This window comes from Nerophis ophidion, unplaced genomic scaffold (assembly GCF_033978795.1).
Source record: "Nerophis ophidion isolate RoL-2023_Sa unplaced genomic scaffold, RoL_Noph_v1.0 HiC_scaffold_278, whole genome shotgun sequence".
NCBI classification, from domain to species: Eukaryota; Metazoa; Chordata; class Actinopteri; order Syngnathiformes; family Syngnathidae; genus Nerophis; species Nerophis ophidion.
The window spans coordinates 32,501-42,500 of NW_026907200.1; positions in this window are offsets into that span (position 1 = coordinate 32,501).

The window sequence follows — 10,000 nt, forward strand, 5'->3', positions numbered from 1 at the left end:
TGGAAGTCAGAGGGAAAAAAAGCTGGAATTTTTCTAAGTGTCAAAGTCGGGATTTTTTCTAAGTGTCAACTTTTGGAGTACCAACCCTTCCAAAACAAAGTCGGGATTTTTTCTAAGTGTCAACTTTTGGAGTACCAACCCTTCCAAAACAAAGTCGGGATTTTTTCTAAGTGTCAACTTTTGGAGTACCAACACTTCCAAAACAAAGTCGGGATTTTTTCTAAGTGTCAACTTTTCGCGTACCAACCCTTCCAAAATAAAGTCGGGATTTTTTCTAAGTGTCAACTTTTAAAAGTCGGGATTTTTTCTAAGTGTCAACTTTTAAAAGTCGGGATTTTTTCTAAGTGTCCACTTTTGCTGTACCATGCCCTCCAGGGTCATAGAAGCCCCAGAGTGAGACCTAAACAACCGGGCCGAGTGATGTCATTTGGGGCCCTATTTTGAGTCATTTTGTGGGATTTCGGTGACGCCGAGGAGCGAAGCAGGTGTTCCGGGAGGGGGGTGCCTGTCCCTTTAAGAAGGCCGGCTTGCCGTGGATCTACACCCGGGTAGGGAATTCAAAACAGGTCCCTCTATTTGCTGGAAGTCAGCACAAAATATAGCTGTACATTTGCCCAAGGCTCTAAAGAGGGAAAGGCAACTTTAAGCCTAAAAAGGAAAGCGGGGATTTGGAGCCCTCCGGTGGACTTCCGCCGCCGCTGCACCCTTAGCTGGAAGTCAGTGCCAAAAAAAAAAAAAGAAGCTGCGAATAGTGTCCATGTGCCTGTCCTTTTAGGAAAGCCGGCTTGCCGTGGATCTCCACCCGGGTGGGGAATTCCAAATAGGTCCCTCTATTTGATGGAAGTCAGCAACAAAAAGCTGGATTTTTTCTAAGTGTCAAGGAGGGTGTCGCTTCCAGAAGGCCCACCTGCCTTGGATCGACACCCGGTTAAGAAACATGGAAAAAGTCCCTCTATTTGATGGAAGTCAGCAACAAAAAGCTGGATTTTTTCTAAGTGTCAAGGAGGGTGTCGCTTCCAGAAGGCCCACCCGCCTTGGATCACCACCCGGTTAAGAAAAAAGAAAAAAGTCCCTCTACTTAATGGAAGTCAGCAACAAAAAGCTGGATTTTTTCTAAGTGTGAAGGAGGGTGTCGCTTCCAGAAGGCCCACCTGCCTTGGATCGACACCCGGTTAAGAAACATGGAAAAAGTCCCTCTATTTGATGGAAGTCAGCAACAAAAAGCTGGATTTTTTCTAAGTGTCAAGGAGGGTGTCGCTTCCAGAAGGCCCACCCGCCTTGGATCACCACCCGGTTAAGAAAAAAGAAAAAAGTCCCTCTACTTAATGGAAGTCAGCAACAAAAAGCTGGATTTTTTCTAAGTGTGAAGGAGGGTGTCGCTTCCAGAAGGCCCACCTGCCTTGGATCGACACCCGGTTAAGAAACATGGAAAAAGTCCCTCTATTTGATGGAAGTCAGCAACAAAAAGCTGGATTTTTTCTAAGTGTCAAGGAGGGTGTCGCTTCCAGAAGGCCCACCCGCCTTGGATCACCACCCGGTTAAGAAAAAAGAAAAAAGTCCCTCTACTTAATGGAAGTCAGCAACAAAAAGCTGGATTTTTTCTAAGTGTGAAGGAGGGTGTCGCTTCCAGAAGGCCCACCTGCCTTGGATCGACACCCGGTTAAGAAACATGGAAAAAGTCCCTCTATTGAATGGAAGTCAGCACAAAAAAGCTGAAAATATGACAGAGTGTGAAGGAGAGGGTCGCTTCCAGAAGGCCCACCTGCCTTGGATCGACACCCGGTTAAGAAACATGGAAAAAGTCCCTCTATTTGATGGAAGTCAGCAACAAAAAGCTGGATTTTTTCTAAGTGTCAAGGAGGGTGTCGCTTCCAGAAGGCCCACCTGCCTTGGATCGACACCCGGTTAAGAAACATGGAAAAAGTCCCTCTATTTGATGGAAGTCAGCAACAAAAAGCTGGATTTTTTCTAAGTGTCAAGGAGGGTGTCGCTTCCAGAAGGCCCACCTGCCTTGGATCGACACCCGGTTAAGAAACATGGAAAAAGTCCCTCTATTTGATGGAAGTCAGCAACAAAAAGCTGGATTTTTTCTAAGTGTCAAGGAGGGTGTCGCTTCCAGAAGGCCCACCTGCCTTGGATCGACACCCGGTTAAGAAACATGGAAAAAGTCCCTCTATTTGATGGAAGTCAGCAACAAAAAGCTGGATTTTTTCTAAGTGTCAAGGAGGGTGTCGCTTCCAGAAGGCCCACCTGCCTTGGATCGACACCCGGTTAAGAAACATGGAAAAAGTCCCTCTATTTGATGGAAGTCAGCAACAAAAAGCTGGATTTTTTCTAAGTGTAAAAGTTGGGATTTTTTCTAAGTGTCAACTTTTGGTGTACCAACCCTTCCAAAATAAAGTCGGGATTTTTTCTAAGTGTCAACTTTTGGTGTACCAACCCTTCCAAAATAAAGTCGGGATTTTTTCTAAGTGTCAACTTTTGGTGTACCAACACTTCCAAAATAAAGTGGGGATTTTTTCTAAGTGTCAACTTATATAGTCGGGATTTTTTCTAAGTGTCAACTTATATAGTCGGGATTTTTTCCAAGTGTCAATTTATAAAGTGGGGATTCTTTTCCAAGTGTCAACCTGTAAAGTGGGGATTTTTTTTCCAAGTGTCCACTTTTGGTTCACCATGCCTTCCAGAGTCAAAGAAGCCCCCGAGTGAGACCCAAAAAACCGGACCGAGTGATGTCATTTGGGGTCCTATTTTCAGTCATTTTGTGGGATTTCGGTGACGCCGAGGAGGGAAGCAGGTGTCAAGGGACAGGGGGGTGCCTGTCCCTTTAAGAAGGCCGGCTTGCCGTGGATCTACACCCGGGTAGGGAATTCAAAACAGGTCCCTCTATTTGCTGGAAGTCAGCACGAAAAAGCTGGAAATATGACAGGGGGAAAAAAAAAAGAAGAAGCTGCAATGATGGCAGAGTGTCCATGTGCCTGTCCCTTTAAGAAGGCCGGCTTGCCGTGGATCTCCACCCGGGTGGGGAATTCCAAATAGGTCCCTCTATTTGCTGGAAGTGCCCCCCCAAAAAGCTGTCCATTTCCCCAAGTTTTTAAGGAGGGAAAAGCCACTTTAAGCCTAAAAAGGAAAGCGGGGATTTGGAGCCCTCCGGTGGACTTCCGCCGCCGCTGCACCCTTAGAAGAAAAAGCTGCACTTATGGCAGAGTGTCCATGTGCCTGTGCCTTTAGGAAGGCCGGCTTGCCGTGGTTCTGCACCAGGGTAGGGAATTCAAAATAGGTCCCTCTATCTGCTGGAAGTCAGCACAAAAAAAAGCTGGAAATATGACAGAGTGTCAACTTTTAGTGTAATAGACCTGCGAAAGTCAAAGTCGGGATTTTTTCTAAGTGTCCACTTTTGGTGTACCAACCTTTCCAAAATAAAGTGGGGATTTTTTCTAAGTGTCCACTTTTGGTGTACCAACCTTTCCAAAATAAAGTGGGGATTTTTTCTAAGTGTCAACTTATAAAGTCGGGATTTTTTCTAAGTGTCAACTTATAAAGTGGGGATTTTTTCTAAGTGTCAACTTATAAAGTCGGGATTTTTTCCAAGTGTCAACTTATAAAGTGGGGATTTTTTCCAAGTGTCAACTTATATAGTCGGGATTTTTTTTCAAAGTGTCAACTTGTAAAGTGGGGATTTTTTCCAAGTGTCTACTTTTGGTTCACCATGCCTTCCAGAGTCAAAGAAGCCCCCGAGTGAGACCCAAAGAACCGGACCGAGTGATGTCATTTGGGGTCCTATTTTCAGTCATTTTGTGGGATTTCGGTGACGCCGAGGAGGGAAGCAGGTGTCAAGGGACAGGGGGGTGCCTGTCCCTTTAAGAAGGCCGGCTTGCCGTGGATCTACACCCGGGTAGGGAATTCAAAACAGGTCCCTCTATTTGCTGGAAGTCAGCACGAAAAAAAGCTGGAAATATGACAGAGTGCCCCAAAAAAAAAAAGAAGCTGCAATGATGGCAGAGTGTCCATGTTGCTGTCCCTTTAGGAAGGCCGGCTCGCCGTGGATCTCCACCCGGGTGGGGAATTCCAAATAGGTCCCTCCATTTGCTGGAAGTGCCCCCCCAAAAAGCTGTCCATTTCCCCAAGTTTTTAAGGGAAACAAAAACCAGGGTTGGGGTTGGATGCATCACACTGTAAGTCTCGGCTGCAGCCAGAAGCAAGTATTAAAAAGATAGACATCAACCATCATTTAAAAAGGGGAAAACAAATCCATTCATCAATAAATCATATCCAAATTTAAAAAAAGAGGCAGCTCAAAAGAGAGGGTGTGTGTCCAGCAGAAAATAGGCATGATAAACAAAGAGGGCTGGGGTTTGGAGGAGGGCAAAATGTCCCGCAGCCGGCCGCCCGAGTTCCGGGATGCCCAGCACGTCCATAACGCACCCCGCAAAGTCAAACTGGAAGTGGAGGGGAAAAAAGCTGGGAAAGAAGTTAAATGTCCTCAAAGTGTTCCAAAATCAGTCCCACAAGTCCCGCAGCTGGCCACCCGAGTCCAGGGAAGCCCGGCACCTCCGTAACAAGGCCCGCAAAGTCACACTGCAAGTGGGGGAGAAAAGCTGGCATAGTAGCCAAAAGTCCTCAAAGTGTTCAAAAATCAGTCCCCCACCAGCCCCGCAGCTGGCCACCCGAGTCCAGGGACGCCCGGCACAGCCGTAACGCACCCCGCAAAGTCAAACTGCAAGTGGGGGAGAAAAGCTGGGGGAAAATCCAAAAGTCCTCAAAGTTTTCAAAATCCGCACCCGGGACTGAGTCCAGCAAGTCCCCCCGGTCCCAAAAATGCCATTTTTTTCAAAAAATACCCAAAAAATGCGGGGGCCGGATTTCGGAACCGGCGTACCGCTTTCGGCCCGCGTGCCCTAGATTGGAGACCGATGTCAAAAATGGACGCCGGTCGGGTATTTTTTTCCTTGGGGTCTATAGAGAGTAAATCCGGAGGAAAATTGGCCTTACGAGCAAAGGGAGGGATTTTAGGGGGCATAACGTCCAGCCGCCTGCCTCCCGGGTCCCGGGGAAGAGAAAGTCCAGAAAACTCATAAAATCATGCCCAGCATGGAGATCCACAAGTCCCGCCGCAGGCCCGAGGCTTCCCGGGTCCCGGGAATGACCAAAAGACACCCAGGAGTGGACCATCGAAAGTGGGAGGGAAATGGAGGGAAAGTCGGGAAAAAGGTCCAAAATGGGTTGAAAATCATATGATCCCACCCAGGGTAGAGTTCCACAAGTCCCGCAGCGAGCTGCACGAGCCGCAGGAACACCGGGAATGACCAAAAGGCACCCAGAAGTGAACCAGCGAAAGTGGGGGAAAAATGGAGGAAAAGGAGGAAAAAGTACCAAATTGTTTAAAAATCCTACCCAGGATGGAGTTCCACAAGTCCCGCAGCGAGCTGCACGAGCCGCAGGAACACCGGGAATGACCAAAAGGCACCCAGAAGTGAACCAGCGAAAGTGGGGGAAAAATGGAGGAAAAGGAGGAAAAAGTACCAAATTGTTTAAAAATCCTACCCAGGATGGAGTTCCACAAGTCCCGCAGCGAGCTGCACGAGCCGCAGGAACACCGGGAATGACCAAAAGGCACCCAGAAGTGAACCAGCGAAAGTGGGGGAAAAATGGAGGAAAAGGAGGAAAAAGTGCCAAATTGTTTAAAAATCCTACCCAGGATGGAGTTCCAGAAGCCCTGCAGCGAGCTGCACGAGCCGCAGGAACACCGGGAATGACCAAAAGGCACCCAGAAGTGAACCAGCGAAAGTGGGGGAAAAATGGAGGAAAAGGAGGAAAAAGTACCAAATTGTTTAAAAATCCTACCCAGGATGGAGTTCCACGAGTCCCGCAGCGAGCTGCACGAGCCGCAGGAACACCGGGAATGACCAAAAGGCACCCAGAAGTGAACCAGCGAAAGTGGGGGAAAAATGGAGGAAAAGGAGGAAAAAGTACCAAATTGTTTAAAAATCCTACCCAGGATGGAGTTCCACGAGTCCCGCAGCGAGCTGCACGAGCCGCAGGAACACCGGGAATGACCAAAAGGCACCCAGAAGTGAACCATCAAAAGTGGGGGACAATTTGAGAAAAAGTTGGAAAAAAGGTCCGAAATTGATTAAAAATCCTACCCAGGATGGAGTTCCAGAAGCCCCGCAGCGAGCTGCACGAGCCGCAGGAACACCGGGAATGACCAAAAGGCACCCAGAAGTGAACCATCAAAAGTGGGGGACAATTTGAGAAAAAGTTGGAAAAAGGTCCGAAATTGATTAAAAATCCTACCCAGGATGGAGTTCCAGAAGCCCCGCAGCGAGCTGCGCGAGCCGCAGGAACACCGGGAATGACCAAAAGGCACCCAGAAGTGAACCATCAAAAGTGGGGGACAATTTGAGAAAAAGTTGGAAAAAGGTCCGAAATTGATTAAAAATCCTACCCAGGATGGAGTTCCAGAAGCCCCGCAGCGAGCTGCGCGAGCCGCAGGAACACCGGGAATGACCAAAAGGCACCCAGAAGTGAACCATCAAAAGTGGGGGACAATTTGAGAAAAAGTTGGAAAAAGGTCCGAAATTGATTAAAAATCCTACCCAGGATGGAGTTCCAGAAGCCCCGCAGCGAGCTGCGCGAGCCGCAGGAACACCGGGAATGACCAAAAGGCACCCAGAAGTGAACCATCAAAAGTGGGGGACAATTTGAGAAAAAGTTGGAAAAAGGTCCGAAATTGATTAAAAATCCTACCCAGGATGGAGTTCCACAAGTCCCGCAGCGAGCTGCACGAGCCGCAGGAACACCGGGAATGACCAAAAGGCACCCAGAAGTGAACCATCAAAAGTGGGGGACAATTTGAGAAAAAGTTGGAAAAAGGTCCGAAATTGATTAAAAATCCTACCCAGGATGGAGTTCCAGAAGCCCCGCAGCGAGCTGCGCGAGCCGCAGGAACACCGGGAATGACCAAAAGGCACCCAGAAGTGAACCATCAAAAGTGGGGGACAATTTGAGAAAAAGTTGGAAAAAGGGCCGAAATTGTTTAAAAATCCTACCCAGGATGGAGTTCCAGAAGCCCCGCAGTGAGCTGCCCGAGCCGCAGGAACACCGGGAATGACCAAAAGATACCCAGGAGTGAACCAGCCAAAGTGGGGGACAATTTGAGAAAAAGTTGGAAAAAGGTCCGAAATTGTTTAAAAATCCTACCCAGGATGGAGTTCCAGAAGTCCCGCAGCGAGCTGCGCGAGCTCCGGGGCCCCCGGGAATGACCAAAAGATACCCAGGAGTGAACCAGCCCAAGTGGGGGACAAATGGAAGAAAAGCCGGGCCAAGTCCAAAAAAGTTGGATTTTTTGCCAAAGTGTCAACATGCGTGATTTTGTCAGAGTGTCCACTTTTGGGATTTTTTCAAAGTCCAACAACGAGAGAGGCCTGGCCTCCAGCCTGTCTAGCCTCTTCCATGAGACACTTAGAAAAAATCCCGTGCAAAAAAAGTGGATTTTTTCTAAGTCCAACAACGAGAGAGGCCTAACTTCCAGCCTCCTTAGCCTCTTTCTTCCGTGGAGCAAAAGTTGGATTTTTTGCCTAAGTGTCAACATGCGTGATTTTGTCAGAGTGTCCACTTTTGGGATTTTTTCTAAGTCCAACAACGAGAGAGGCCTGGCCTCCAGCCTGTTTAGCCTCTTCCATGTGACACTTAGAAAAAATCCCAGCCAAAAAAAGTGGATTTTTTCTAAGTCCAACAACGAGAGAGGCCTAACTTCCAGCCTCCTTAGCCTCTTTCTTCCGTGGAGCAAAAGTTGGATTTTTTGCCTAAGTGTCAACATGCGTGATTTTGTCAGAGTGTCCACTTTTGGGATTTTTTCTAAGTCCAACAACGAGAGAGGCCTGGCCTCCAGCCTGTCTAGCCTCTTCCATGAGACACTTAGAAAAAATCCCGTGCAAAAAAAGTGGATTTTTTCTAAGTCCAACAACGAGAGAGGCCTAAGTTCCAGCCTCCTTAGCCTCTTTCTTCCGTGGAGCAAAAGTTGGATTTTTTGCCTAAGTGTCAACATGCGTGATTTTGTCAGAGTGTCCACTTTTGGGATTTTTTCTAAGTCCAACAACGAGAGAGGCCTGGCCTCCAGCCTGTTTAGCCTCTTCCATGTGACACTTAGAAAAAATCCCGTGCAAAAAAAGTGGATTTTTTCTAAGTCCAACAACGAGAGAGGCCTAACTTCCAGCCTCCTTAGCCTCTTTCGTTCACATACTTAGAAAAAAATCCCAGCGCCAAGCCCAATGCATTTCAATGGGATTTATTTTTCGAGCCGGATTTTTTCTAAGTCCAACAACGAGAGAGGCTTGAGTTCTAGCCTACTTTAAGCCTCTTTCGATTTTCCCTGTTTTTACCAGGTCTACCAAAACACCCCCATCACGTTAGTAGGTGCGCCAGGCTTAGACAGGCCGAATTGGCAGGAAATGTGTCCGAGTCAAAGTGAGCTATTTTGGGACTCAAAAGTTGGATTTTCCCCCTCTTTTCGATGGTTCTTTTTTCGAATGGTTCTTCCAGGCTCTGAGGACAGGGGCTCACGCGGACATGCGTGGCCGCCTAGGGGGCGCTATCTCGGACACATTTAGGGACATGGACACCCTGGAAGAACAAACATAAAAATTTTTTCGACCTGATTTCAGACCAGCCTCTTTCTTAAGGACTTCCAGGACTCGAGCGACAGGGGCTCGGTCCTGAGTGCGCGCCCGGCCAGGGGGCGCTATCCCGGACACATTTCGGGACATTTAAACCATGGATGGACAAACATAAAAATTTTTTCGACCTGATTTCAGACCAGCCTCTTTCTTAAGGACTTCCAGGACTCGAGCGACAGGGGCTCGGTCCTGAGTGCGCGCCCGGCCAGGGGGCGCTATCCCGGACACATTTCGGGACATTTAAACCATGGATGGACAAACATAAAAATTTTTTCGACCTGATTTCAGACCAGCCTCTTTCTTAAGGACTTCCAGGACTCGAGCGACAGGGGCTCGGTCCTGAGTGCGCGCCCGGCCAGGGGGCGCTATCCCGGACACATTTCGGGACATTTAAACCATGGATGGACAAACATAAAAATTGAAAGACCTGATTCGACCCAGCCTCTCGGGGCTTTTCCCAGGGCCGGAGCGACAGGGGCTCGGCCCTACGGCGTGCCCGCCTAGGGGGCGCTATGACGGACACACCAGGGGACACGGACACCCTGGGTGGACAAACATAAAAAATTGAAAGACCTGATTCGACCCAGCCTCTCGGGGCTTTTCCCAGGGCCGGAGCGACAGGGGCTCGGCCCTACGGCGTGCCCGCCTAGGGGGCGCTATGACGGACACACCAGGGGACACGGACACCCTGGGTGGACAAACATAAAAAATTGAAAGACCTGATTCGACCCAGCCTCTCGGGGCTTTTCCCAGGGCCGGAGCGACAGGGGCTCGGTCCTACGGCGTGCCCGCCTAGGGGGCGCTATGACGGACACACCAGGGGACACGGACACCCTGGGTGGACAAACATAAAAATTGAAAGACCCGATTTGACCCAGCCTCTCGGGGCTTTCCAAGGGCCGGAGCGACAGGGGCTCGGTCCTACTGCACGGCCGCCTAGGGGGCGCTATCACGGACACATCAGGGGACACGGACACCCTGGATGGACAAACATAAAAATTGAAAGACCCGATTTGACCCAGCCTCTCGGGGCTTTCCAAGGGCCGGAGCGACAGGGGCTCGGTCCTACTGCACGGCCGCCTAGGGGGCGCCGTGCCGGACACGTTTCCGCCATTTACCGCACGGATAAAATCCTGGGCCCGACGCCGCCCAGGTCACTTGTGACAATTGCCCCCGGACACCTCCCTTTCCCTTTTCCCCTCTAACCTTTTGGTAACCACGACTTGCCATCGGAGCGGCCCCCACCGGCCGGCGTCAGCCGGTTACCCAGGTGCGGGGATTCCTCCGGATTTGCAGGTTTGCCTCTATTGCCACCCGGCAAG